We start from the raw sequence: 14,187 nt of genomic DNA on the forward strand, positions 1-14,187 counted from the left end.
AGCTGAGGGAGAAAGGTCGTCAACAATATTGCCCAGTGATGGACCTCAGGTACTAAAACACCGATTTGCCAGACAAGGTGTGCCCACTTGTATAATGGTGACACAGGTGTTATGGAGGTGACCAACTGCTTTCAGACTGAATTTGAGGGATTCACACCTGGTACTACAAATCTGGTCACAAGTCCTTGACTGGGGAGGCCATGATCCCTAGGGGAGAAGTTATTTGGCTAAATGGACATGTCGTCATACTACCTTCTAAATATTTGCATTCAGACCCAAACAGAAGAGTTGCTTTTGGCCTTGAAGCTTCCTTTGCTGTCAACAGTGAAAGCAGAGTAGAGCTGCACAAGGTGTAAGAAAAAGTGAGCGCTTAGTGTTCAACCCTAAACAGGGCATCTAGAGCATCCTTCCAAGGCTCGGGGAACCTTGTGGAAGAGGGGATAGAAAACATAGAAGAGATGAATGATGGAGAGGAAAGCTGTGAACTGCTACCTTCTGGATATGATATGGTCATCGCAACCATAAACTCATAGTAGCTGTGTTTGTCAGCATTGGGCCTGTATAAATCTGGGCCTATCAATAATCAGTCATGACTGAAGATGGTCTCATGAGGGCCTGACCCCTCCCTGGGTTAGGATAACTGTCTCTTGATGGAGTCTAATGAAGGGGAGTCATTCTCTTTGGTAATAAAGCCTCTGGCGGGTCCCCTCTGCTCCAGTGTGTAGCCTTGTACTCACACTGACAGCCTTGGTTAAACTTAGTGAGTTGAAAAATAAAAACAAAATTAAAAGACAAAGTGCTTGTGCTGGGAACTTTTATGTCAACTTGACACCAGCTAGAGTCATCTGAGAGGAAGGAACCTCAATTGAGAAAATGTCTCCATAGGAACAGGCTGGAGCCAAGAGTGTAGGGCATTTTCTTAATTAGTGAGTGATATGGGAAGTCTCAGCCCATCATCCAGGGTGCAGTCCCTAGGCTAGTGGTCCTGGGTTCTATAAGAAAGCAGGCTGAGCCAGGCAGTCATGGTGCACACCTTTAATCGCAGCACTTGAGAGGCAGAGGCAAGCGGATCTCTGAGATCAAGGCCAGCCTGGTCTACAGAACAAGTTCCAGGACAGTCAGGACTGTTACACAAAGAAACTGTGTCTCAAAAAACAAAGCAAAACAACAACAACAAAAACAGAAAACAAAAAAGGAAAAAAGAAAAGAAAGCAGGCTGAACAAGCCACGAGAAGCAAGTCATTAAGCAGCTCCCCTCCATGGCCTCTGTATCAGATCCCGCCTCCAGGTTCCTGCCCTGTGTGAGTTCTTGTCCTGACTTCTGTCACTGATGAACTGTGATGTGGACTCATAAGAGGAAAAACCCTTTCCTCCCCATGTTGTTTTGGTCATGGTGTTTCATCACAGCAATAGAAACCCTGACTAAGACAGTGCTTGCTACTAAGCCTGAAGACCTGAATTCAATCCCCAGCCACACATAGCTGAAGGAGAGAATGGACTCTTCTGGCAAGTTGTCCTGACCTCTGCATGTGCACACCCACATGGGGGAATACATACATACATACATAAATGTAACTTTTTAAAAGGTATGAAAGTGAGAGGGGGACTTGTAGGAGGAGATGGAGGTTAACAATGGTGACAGGGGGCTAAGGGCAGGCAGGAAGTTGCAATCAGATGCTGTGTGTGTGTGTGTGTGTGTGTGTGTGTGTGTGTGTGTGTGTGAAGTTGTCAAAGACATTTAACTTCGAAAATACATAAAAAATGCTGGGCGTGGTGGTGCACACCTTTAATCCCGGCACTCAGGAGGCAGAGGCAAGTAGATCTCTGTGAGTTCCAGGCCAGCCAAGGCTACATAGTGATACCCTGTCTTTTCGGTTTGTTTGTTTTTGTTTGTTTGCTTGTTTTCTGAGACAGGGTTTCTCTGTGTAGCCCTGGCTGTCCTGTAACTTGCTCTGTAGACCAGACTGGCCTTGAACTCACAGAGATACGCCTGCCTCTGCCTCTGCTTCCTTAGAGCTGGGGTTAAAAGTATGCTCCACCAACACCCGGCAGTGGCAGTGAAACCCTGTTTTTGTTTTTGTTTTTTGGTTTTTCGAGACAGGGTTTCTCTGTGTTGTTTTGGTGCCTGTCCTGGATCTCACTCTGTAGACCAGGCTGGCCTCGAACTCACAGAGATCCACCTGGCTCTGCCTCCCGAGTGCTGGGATTAAAGGCGTATACCACCACCACCAGGTGAAACCCTGTCTTTAAGAAAGAAGAAAGAAAGGGAGATAGGGAGGGAGGGAGGGAGAGAGGGAGGAAGGAAGGAAGGAAGGAAGGAAGGAAGGAAGGAAGGAAGGAAGGAAGTCATAAGGAAATCCACTATTTTGTACATTAAATTAAAAACATTTGCTGGGCAGTGGTGGCGCACGCCTTTAATCCCAGCACTCAGGAGGCAGAGCCAGGCGGATCTCTGTGAGTTTGGGGCCAGTTTGGTCTACAGAGCGAGATCCAGGACAGCCAGGGCTGTCATACAAGAAACCCTGTCTTGAAAAAAAAAAACAAACATTAATAATACATAATTTAATTGGTTCTTTGGCAATATTAAACTAGTCCTTCAGAATAAAAGTTTACTACCTTCAGAATTCTACTTATGCTGGACAATTTTATCCTTTTTTTAATTCCAAGCTACTCTTAACTGATATTCTGTTACATGAAGCCCAATATAACCTAACTAATTAAAACAAACAGTGACTACATGCCAGTCAGATCCAAATGCTTACAACTTGATGAAGGATACATAATTATTTTCCCACTATATAGATTGTATAATTAAGGCCTCCCGAAGTCAAATAACTTCAAGTCTGCACATCTAGTGAGTAGCATAGCAAGAGTTTGAACCCAGCAGTCAGCCCCCAAATCCCTCACTCTTGGATGCTGCATAAACACATCAATGGTGACACACAGAAGTCGGGAACAGGTGTTTATAGTTGGAAATCCAAGTGGAAATCCGGAAGCTAGAGATGCCAAAAACAGATATTCAGAACAAGGAGCCATCTGCATGAGACAAGAGTTGATGTACAACCTCTGAAAGATCCAAATCCTTCTATCTGCAAGGTGAATAGAACAGAGGCATAAATACAGCAACTTTACTTTGGCCTGAATAATGATCTTTAATTGATAAAAATGCCTTTACATATCCAGAAATGAGTGCACTTGTCTATACAAGCATTTGAGTTCTGGCTTACGTCATCAGCATTGCTGTGAAGCAGAGCTCAGGCCACCCTCTGCTCCTTACTGCCAGGGGAGACTTTGGGCTGTGCATAGCAATTAGAACATGACCTCAATCTCCCAGCAGCTATGCTGACCCAGCAAAACTGCGCAGAATCTGAAATGAAGTTCCCAGGGCTGGTGGCTGCTCTAAAACCTCTGACCTCAGAACAGCTGGTCCTTGGGAGCAAGAATGGATGCTGCTTACCTTCATAGTGCTGGGAAAGAAGAAAGCAGGGAAGGGGGTGGATGGTATGGACTCCAAATAATAATGAAATAAGAGCTCATCCTGTGCCAGGCTCTGTGCCAAGCAAGTGCTGCCCGTGAGTTATCTCACTTGCAGCAAGTACATTGCAGGTCTGCATCTATACTAACAGAGCTGTAAAGTTCCTGAAGAACACACTTGGTAACAGTAAGGACATCTTGGCGTCTGCCTACTGGTTTAGCGGTTGTTTAGACACTTGTTCTGGTTTGACTTTTTTCATTTTCCTTTTCCTTTCCAACTTTACCCTAAGGAAAGGTCTAATAAAAGTCAGCTGCTTAATATAGCCAACTGGATATTCTTGTGTTCACAACAATGCTATAATTCACAAGCAAGTGACAACCAGGTAATAGATCAGTCCTGTGGAAAACACATCAGCCTGGGGGGATGTTCTAAGTGGTCACACACATGAAGAAGCATCTTTGAGCTTCCTACAGCCCACTGTAACAAGAAGGTATTATGTAGTCCTAGGAATGGGCCAACCTAAGCCTTATTGATCCAACACCACATTGTTAATGTGCAGCTTCATGAAAAGAACAGAATGGAAAGATGCCCATTGTACAATCTTGGTGCAGGCCAACCTCATTCTGTGCTTTGCAGATAATTCATTGTTTATAAATGGAAGGTTTGTGCAGTCCTACATCAAGCAAGTTATTGGCACCATCCTTCCAGAGCCAGGTGCTCACTCTGTCTCTGTCATGTTTTGGTAGCTCTCCCAGCATCACAGATGTTCTTATTATTGTATCTGTCATGGTTATCTGTCCACCAGTGATCTTTGACATCACTACTGTAGTTATTTAGAGGCATCACAAATCATGCCTATGAAAGGAAGCAAACTAAGCTGTGTGTGCATCTTATCTCCTCACTGGCCACCTATTTATCTGCCTCTTTTTCTCTCTGTGGACTACCCTACTACATGCAACACAATATTGAAATATGGTCCATTGATAACCCCACAATGGCCTCTAAGTATTCAGATGAAAGAAAGATTTGTACATGTCTTAGTTTAAACCAAAGCTAGGTGCCAGGCACCACAACCACAGCTTTCCGCAGGCTGAGGCAGGAGGACTTCTTCAGGTGCACACAGCCCAGGCTTCTGGGACATCTCTCAAGAAAAATACCAACAAAAACCTCCACAAAATGAACTACAAAATATACAAATGATTAGGACGTACTGAGGAAGGTATGCTAAAAGCTGAGACAGCCCCAAAGCTTACCATTAAGCCAAGCATTTAGCTAAGTGGTAAATCTGAAGGAAACGTTCCTGAAGAAAATTAAAAGTGCTACTCCAGTGAACACATGAATGAAAAGAAAACAAAACCACCAGGAAGGTGTGGCAGCCCAGACTTGTAATTCTATCTTTAGGGAGGTTGGGCAATTGTGAGTTCAAGGCCAGTCTGGGCTATATAGCAAGACCCTATTTTGAAAAAAGGAAGAAAGAAAAAGAAACACTGATGATACAGAGAAAATCCTAGTGGTCTTGACAAACATCGGCTGCAGTGTTCCCTTAAATGGATGTGAGTACAGAGGAGGGCCCAACTCTGATGCTGAGCACACCTAAGAGATCGAGGACGCTGCAGGAAGGTTTAAACTTCGAGACTTAAAGGAGCCCTCCCTACGGCAAAGTAAGGTAGAGGCTGTGGATACAGCTCAGAGAAGCAGATCTTTCCTGCCCAAAACCTAAGGGTCAACCCTTAGCACCACAAAAGAAGCAAAACAAAGCAGAAAAGGGGGTAAAAAGGCCAGAAAAGGACATTGAATGCCTTGGAGCCGGAGTTAGAGACAGTTGTGAGCCACCTGATGAGGGTGCTAAGAACCGAACTCAGGCCTTCTGCAAGAGCGGTATGATCTCTTAACCGCTGAACCATCTCTTTATATACACTAAGCTATATAGTTTTAAAGAGTGTGTTTCAATTTTTAAATTTTTTGAGATTATAATTACATCACTTTGCCCTTCTCTTTCCTCCCTCCAAATCCTCCCATATACTCCCCCAACACCCTGCTCTCTTTAATACTCATGGGGTCTTTTTCTTAAATTGCTGAGTAAGTTGTGTAGATAGATAGATAGATAGATAGATAGATAGATAGATAGATATAGTTAGATAGATAGATAGATAGATAGATAGATAGATAGATATACATACATACATACATACATACATACATACAATTAAAGAGTATTTTTTGAAGGAATATTTACAAGTTTTTGCTTGAGGAAATATTTACAAAGGAAATATCTGAGGTTTCACAATAAATCAGAAGAGTGTTGAGAAAAAGTGGTACAGAATGGTTTTTTTGGGTTTGGGGAAATAGTTGAGCATGCAGGAGGCCCTGCATTGGATTCCTCACCCTGCATAAAACTAGGCATTGAGGCATATAGGCCTACAATCCTAGCATTTACAAGGTGGAGGCAGGAGGATCAGAAGTTCAAGAGCATCCTTACTTACACAGTGAATTAAAGGCCATCCTGGGCTAGAAATTCAAAATCAAAAGGAAGTATGTGTGGAGGGGTAGTGGTGTGGCACTGGGAGGAGGAGGAATGGTGGTTGTAGACCTAGTTTTTCCGTCCTGGAAGCCACTTCCAAATTACCACACAGAGACTTATATTAATTGTAAATGCTCAGCCAACAGCTCAGGCTTATTACTAACTAGCTCTTACATTTAAGTTAACCCATATCCCTTATTTATGCTCTGCCACATTGCAGTACCTTTATTAGCATGGCATGTTCATCTCCTGTTCCCTCTGTTTGGCTGGTGATTCCAGACTCCTCCCTTCTCCTTCCAGCATTCTCTTAGTCTGGCTGTCCTGCCTAACTTTATCCTGTTCAGCTATTGGCCAGTCAGCTTCTTTATTAAACCCATCACAGTGACAAATCTTCACAATGTACAGAAGGATTATTCCACAGCAGGTGGTGGTACCGGGAAGATAAACCCAAGGCCTTAGCCTAGAACACCACTTGTGAATGAAATTCTCAATCCACAGAGGTTTGCTTGTTTGAAGGTAATAGAAACAAAGACTATTTAAGAATGGAAATGGGGCCCCCCTTCTCCAAGACCCCCCAGAGGACCCTGCAATCTACACACCCTGCCCCCACACCTATCTGCCGGAGACCCCTGCCACTTCCTGAGACTTGGAGACCAACACCCAGCTCCAATCCAGTCCAGAGTGTTCCCACCTGGCCCAGAGAGCTCCCATCCGGCCTGAGAGCTCCCATCCAGCCCAGAGAAAGAGAGAGATCTCATTGGACCAAGAATAAACTCAGGAGACAGGGAATCCGCCAGCCCTGATTAGACCAAGAGTGGCTTTCTGAGAAGCAGAATCTGCCACTTCTCATTGGACCAAGAGAGGCTTCCTGAAACACAGAATCTGTCAGCTCTAACTGGACCAAGAGCCCTGATAAGACCAAGAACGAATATGTGAGTCACAGAATCAACTAGCTTGGGTTGACCCAAGAGCAGCTCACTGAAACACAGAAGCTGCCTGCTCCAATCAGACCAAGGGCTAAGATTAGACCCAGAAGGGCCCCCTGAGACACAGATACAACAAACACAGAGTGGACCAACAGCAACTCGCTCTGACACAGGCACCTCTTATACCTATTAGAGGAGGAGATGGGCAGATGTCAATGCAAAAATACATACAACAACATAAAGAGCAATACAACATCACCAGAACCTAGCCCTCCTCCAACAGCAAGACCTGAACATCACAAGGTAGAAGAAGCAGAAGAAAGCAACCTTAAGAATAGCACCATGAAGATGCTAGAGGCCTTTCAAGAAAAAATGAAAAATGAAATTGAGGAAAAGATAAACAAAAAAGTGGAGGAAATCAATGAAGAAAATGAGAAAAAGTCAAACAAAAAATGGAAGAAATCTATAAAGAACTAGAGGAAAAGACAAATAAAAAAGTGGAAGAAAACAATAAATCCCTTAAAGAAAACCATGAAAAAGCAATGAAACAGGTGAGGGAAACAGTACAAGACCTGAAAAGGGAAATAGAAACAATGAAGAAGACACAAACAGAGGGAATGCTGGAAATAGAAAACCTGAGGAAATGAACAGAAAACACAGATGTAAGTATAACCAACCGAATACAAGAGATGGAAGAGAGGATCTCTGGTGTAGAGGATACAATAGAGGAAATGTATTCATCAGTCAAAGAAAATACCAATGCCAAAAAAGTCATAACACAAAATGTCCAAGAAATCTGGGACACCATGAAAAGACCAAACCTAAGAATAATAGGGATAGAGGAAGGAGAAGAATACCAACTCAAAGGCACAGAAAATATATTCAACAAGATCATAGAAGAAAACTTTCCCAACTTAAAGAAGGAAATGCCTATGAAGATACAAGAAACCTATAGAACACCAAACAGACTAGACCCCCCCCAAAAAAAGTCCCCTCGCCATATAATAATTAAACAACTAAACGTACAGAATAAAGAAAGAATATTAAGAACACCAAAGGAAAAAAGCCAAGTGACTTATAAAGGCAAACCCATCAGAATAACACCCAATTTCTCAATGGAGACTTTGAAAGCCAGAAGGACCTGGACAGATGTAATACAGATGCTAAGAAACCATGGATGCCAGCCTAGACTAATATACCCAGCAAAACTTTCAATCATCATAGACGGAGTGAACAAGACATTCCAAGACAAAACCAGATTTAAACAATACTTATCCACAAACCCAACCCTACAGAAAGCACTAGAAGGAAAATTCCAACCTAAGGAAGTCAGATACACCCATGAAAACACAGGCAATAGATAACACCACAGCAGTAAACCCCAAAGGAGAGAAGTACACACACACTACCACCAAAAGATAACAAGGATGAAGAATCACTGGTCATTAATATCCCTTAACATCTATGGACTTAATTCACCTATAAAAAGACACAGGCTAACAGAATGGATACAAAAGCAGGATCCATCTTTCTGCTGCATACAAGAAACACACCTCAAATTCAAAGATAGACACTACCTAAGAATAAAAGGCTGGGAAAAGTCTTTCCAATCAAATGGTCTTAAGAAGCAAGCTGGTGTAGCCATCCTAATATCCAACAAAATAGACTTCAAACTAAAATAGGATAGCCAAAAGAATCCTATACAATAAAACAACCTCTGGAGGCATCATGATCCCTGACTTCAAGCTCTACTATAGAGCTACAGTAATAAAAACAGCTTGGTACTGGCATAAAAACTGACATGTGGACCAATGGGACAGAACTGAAGACCCTGACATTAATCTGCACACCTATGAACATATGATTTTTGACAAAGAAGCCAAAACTGTACAATGGAAGAAAGAAAGCATCTTCAACAAATGGTGCTGTCATAACTGGATGTCAACATGTAGAAGACTGCAAATAAATCCATATCTGTTACCGTGCACAAAACTGAAGTCGAAGTGGATCAAAGACTCAACATAAATCCAGTTACTCTGAACCTGATAGAAAAGAAAGTAAGAAGTAGTCTTGAATGCATTGGCACCGGAGATCACTTCCTAAATACAACACCAGTAGCACAGACACTGAGAGAAACAATTAATAATTGGGACCTTTCGAAACTGAGAAGCTTTTGAAGAGCAAAGGACATGGTCAACAAGACAAAGCGACAGCCTACAGAATGGGAAAAGATCTTCACCAACCCCACATCTGACAGAGGGCTGATATCCAGAATATATAAAGAACTCAAGAAATTAGACATCAAAATACCCAACAGTCCAACTAAGAAATGGTCTACAGAGCTTAACAGAGAATTCTCAACAGAGGAAGCTCAAATGGCTGAAAGACATTTAAGGAATTGCTCAACATCCCTAATCATCAGGGAAATGCAAATCAAAACGACTCTGAGATACTACCTTACACCCATCAGAATGGCTAAGATCAAAAACACTAAAGACAGCTTATGCTGGAGAGGATGTGGAGCAAGGGGAACTCTCCTCCACTGTTAGTGGGAATGCAAGCTTGTACAGCCACTTTGGAAATCAATATGGTGCTTTCTTAGAAAATTGGGAATCAATCTCCCCCAAGACCCAGCTATACCACTCTTGGGCATATACCCAAGGAATGCTCAATCATACCACAAGGGCACATGCTCTTGATGGAGGAAGTATGCCACTGCAGGGGTGTGCTTTGAGGTTTCCTATGCTCAGGATGCCACCCAGTGTCTCTGTCAACTTCCTGTTGCCTGCAAGATATAGGACTCTCAGCTACTTCCCCAGCACCATGTCTGCCTGCATGCCACCATGCTCCCTGCCATGATAATAATGGACTAAACCTCTGAACTATAAGTGAGCCCCCTCAATTAAATGTTTTCCTGTATAAGAGTTGCTGTGGTCTTGGTGTCTCTTCACAGCAATAGAAACCCCAACTAAGACACACACAAAAACTGGATAGAGATTTGAATAGAGAGGAAAGTGTTTTGAGATTCCAGGTGAGAGAAAGTTAGGCATGGCTAAAGAGACATGTTGAATCATTTCATTGAAATTGCCAGATGCCAAACAGATACTTTTTAAAATCTCAAACTCCTCACAGTGAAAATTGGTAACACCAAGAGAAAAAAAAAAAAGATATTTTGCCTATAAAAAACCAAGCATTCGAGTGTCAGAATTCATTTCCTGATATGCCCAGATGTGAGCAACTACCCACTGACACCACTGTGACTATCTCTAAGCCATGAGCTGAGTTAATTTCTTCTTTCTTTTTTTAACTTTTTTTTTTTTTTTTTGGTTTTTCAAGACAGGGTTTCTCTGTGTAGCTTTGGAGCCTGTCCTGGAACTCACTCTGTAGCCCAGGCTGGCCTCGAACTCACAGAGATCTGCCTGCCTCTGCCTCCCAAGTGCTGGGATTAAAAGGTTTATAATTGGGGGGGCTGGGGGTATCTGCACATGAGGGCAGGTGCTTTTTGAGGCCATAGGTGTCGGATTCTCTGGAGTTCTCAGTTACCTAACATGGTGCTGGGAATTAAATCCAGGTCCTCTACAAGAACAGTAAGAGCTCTTAATCACTGATAATATCTCAAGTCTTCATATGCTCATTTACTGCTGCAGGCCACAGGAATATATCATAAGAACTCAGCTGGTTATGGCAAAGTCACTACCTGGAGGGATCAAGGAATTCCTCCAGAGGAAGCCAAATTCCAAGGAGCTTTTGGTGTTATTTGGCTTGTTATATATCAGCTGTCTTCTATTATGAAAATCATGTGTTCCTTCATAGTTTTCCTAATTGATTTTTCCCTAAGAAGGGCTAACAGTGTGGACTGATCACTCTCTGGACATACACATTCAAGGTATTTGGAGAACAGCCTTAGAAAAGGCTTCCTCTGGAATCAAATATCTCCCTTAGCCACTTTCAAGGATTAACAGTAATAACAGTCCACATGAAAATCTCCTAATTTAAGTTAATTCCACAAGGAGACACTGCCTAGGTCAAGTGAACATTAAGTAATAGCTTTACACAATTTAGCTCAGACCCTCCTTTCTTACAGCCTTACTAACTTTATAGACCTCTAACTCCTTACCTAACCACTTCTAGGAATATATAACCTTCTGCGCTGACAGCTATGCTCAGCCAGAACCCCAGTTCAAGCCTCCCTGTAATTATCATCATTGGCAGCATCCGGTCAGGTCCATCCCCAGATGGAGGAAAGTACCTTATCAGAGATACCTCTGTACTCTCTAAGAACAGACTTAAGCATCCAGGCTACCTGTTTGAGAAGGCCTGGTGGATGTGCCAATTAAGCTTAACTTCCTCCTTTCCCAAATCTTACCTCTAGTTCCAGATCTCCCTTTAACTATCACCAGAGGCATCTAGCTGTACACAGGTTGCCTAGCGACTGAGCACACTTTCCCCCCACCCTGCAGAAAAACGGCAGATAGCTTGGACAGACAGGAGCCACAGGAAAAAAGGCAGTTTTATTTTCTCCCACTGACCTAGCAACTTATAGATTCCTAACATTTTCTTTTCTTTTCTTTTTCTTTTTTTTTTTTTTGTTTTTTGTTTTTTGTTTTTTGAGACAGGGTTTCTCTGTGTAGCTTTGTGCCTTTCCTGGATCTCGCTCTGTACACCAAGCTAGCCTTGAACTCACAGAGATCCGCCTGCCTCTGCCTCCCGAGTGCTGGGATTAAAGGCGTGTGCCACCACCGTCCGGCTAGATTCTTAACATTTTCTACCAATCACGTTTAAGACTATAGTTGAGCACATAAGATCCCTCTTCTTAGATATTACCCAAATTTAGCCTTTAGTTAATTCATTTCCCCATTAGTCACTTCCCTTTTGGGTTGCAAATGATAATTAACAATTACTGCCTCTTATGTGATTCTTATCACCCCTCCATTTGACCCTGGAAGCCTGGCTTTGCACTCCCAAGGGATTACTGCTTGTAAGTGTATATATACCAGGACTTCCAGGGCACAGGAGGACGGAGAAGAGAAAAGAGAATGGAAGAACTAGATGGGTAAGAACTTGAGAGGAACAAACTGAGATGAAGAACTAGGTTGAAAGGCTAGAAGAGAGTACTAGAGGAACGAGATGGAAGATGAGGAAGAGCCAGATGGGGAAGAACAAGATGAGGAAGAAACAGATGAGAGAGAAGGAGATGGGAGTGGAGATGATATGGGAAAGAACAAGATGGATGAGAACCTAGAAGCGGCAGAACTAAGATGAAGGAATTAAGATAGAACCTAGAGGGGACCACAGATAAGAGTAGAGAGAAATCAGGCAAGAAAGGAGCCAAATATGAGAGCAGAATATAAACCTGTAACTGACACAGAATAATAAAGTATATGGACTGAGGAATTTCATGTACATAGATTCATTTCTTTTCATCAAAGATTAATTATCAGCTGGTTGTAGATTATTCCCAGAACCTGGGAGGGGACTATCGAGGGGCTAGACCCCCATGGTCCCTCATAATTTACTGTTTGTACATGTCTTGCAATGAAATGTCACTCTCTCCACTAAGTTGTTTTTGTCAGTGTATTTTATCACAGTAACAAGAAAAGTAACCAGGTATTGAGCAAGGGGGTAGACAACTGGTCTGACAGAACCATCAGTGCATTAACACAGGCCAATTGCCTAGCCCCACAGCTCAGGCAGCTTATGTTCCAGCAGAGCAACAGTTCTTAAATGGAAGTATTTTCCCCTAGGATAGATTTAGCAACATCACAACTAGAAGGATGCTATCGGCATGGTGTGTACAGACCAGTGATGCTCCTAACATCCTACTGTGCACATGACAGCAAGTTATTCTGTGAAAACATCCAGCAGTGCAGTGATAGAGAAACAGGCAAGCTAGTAAAACAGCTGAATCAGTCTGAAAGATGCACAAAAAGGCACTGAAGCCCATAGTCTAGCTCATGAAACATTGAGACGGGCAATTAATGCTTTAACTGAGCTGGATATATGGGGAAGCGGTAGGGAATATGAGCACTAAGAGCAGAAGTACCTAAATGGGAGATACACTCTTATACAGATTTGGGCAACTACAAACAATTTGGGGTGAGTAACACTCAGGGGCAGGAAAAAAGGGGCATGACGAAACAAAAAAGGAAGTCAGGCTAGATCACAAATTGGGTAAGGAGTTTGGACTTTACCTAGTAATTAAGAGAATGGAAAGATATTGATATTAAAGGTGAATGATGAGAAAACAAGGAGAAAATCAGAAAGATTATAAATTGTAACCAAGAAACATCTTCCAGACACAACAGATCAGATCATGTGGCAGCACACACAAGACCTGCGCAGGTTCAAACCAGACACAATCCTAGCACAAAGAGGGGAAATGGACATTAAGTCCCACCTCTAACCGAGAAGGTATCTGCAATTGATAACTGCTGGGAAAGGGAAATCAGTTTTCTCCAACTGAGCATCACTGAGTATATCGAACACACTCCAGGGTAGGCTCCATGCCCAGAAGTTGTTGGTTAACATGAAATGGACACCATAGGTTTTTGATTTGTTTTAGTGTGTGTTGGAGCATAAATTAAATTAATCTTATCAATAAAAACCATGAGTCAGATATCAGGGTAAAAACCTGAAAGATCAGAGAAGTAGGGGATTAGCCACCAGTGACTTCCTACCTCTTCCATTCTTCTAACCAAAAGGGCTGAAATCCTGTCTCCTGCCTGTACAGACAGACCTCAAGACCTCTATGGCTAACTAGTGGCTAGCTCTGCCCTCTAACTCCAAGCAAGCTTATTTTCAGAACAGAAACAAAATAGGACATAACAGTGCATTCACACTTTTTATTATTTTTCTTATTGTTTGTTTTGACTTTTTTTTTGAGAGAGAGAAGCTGGGTAGGTAGGGAGGTGGGTAGGATCTGAGGAATTGGGGGCAAGAAAAATATGGTCAAATATATTGTAAGGAAAAAAATTAATTAAAAAAAAAAAGATCAGCCAGGTGATGGTGATGCACACCTTTAATCCCAGCACTTAGGAGGCAGAGGCAGGCAGATCTTTGTGAGTTCAAGGCCAGCCTGGTCTATAGAGTGAGTTCCAGGACAGCCAGTGATACACAGAGAGACCCTGTCTCAGGAAAAAAAAAAAAAAAAAGTCACTCTTGCAACATTATGAAGAATGGTTTGACAACAAAATTAAAACCAATTAATAAACCACTAAACATAATCCAGATCAGATTAGACTCAGAACCAAATCTTGGTTGCCAAC

The sequence above is a fragment of the Peromyscus eremicus genome, chromosome 5 (genome assembly GCF_949786415.1).
Source record: "Peromyscus eremicus chromosome 5, PerEre_H2_v1, whole genome shotgun sequence".
NCBI lineage: Eukaryota > Metazoa > Chordata > Mammalia > Rodentia > Cricetidae > Peromyscus > Peromyscus eremicus.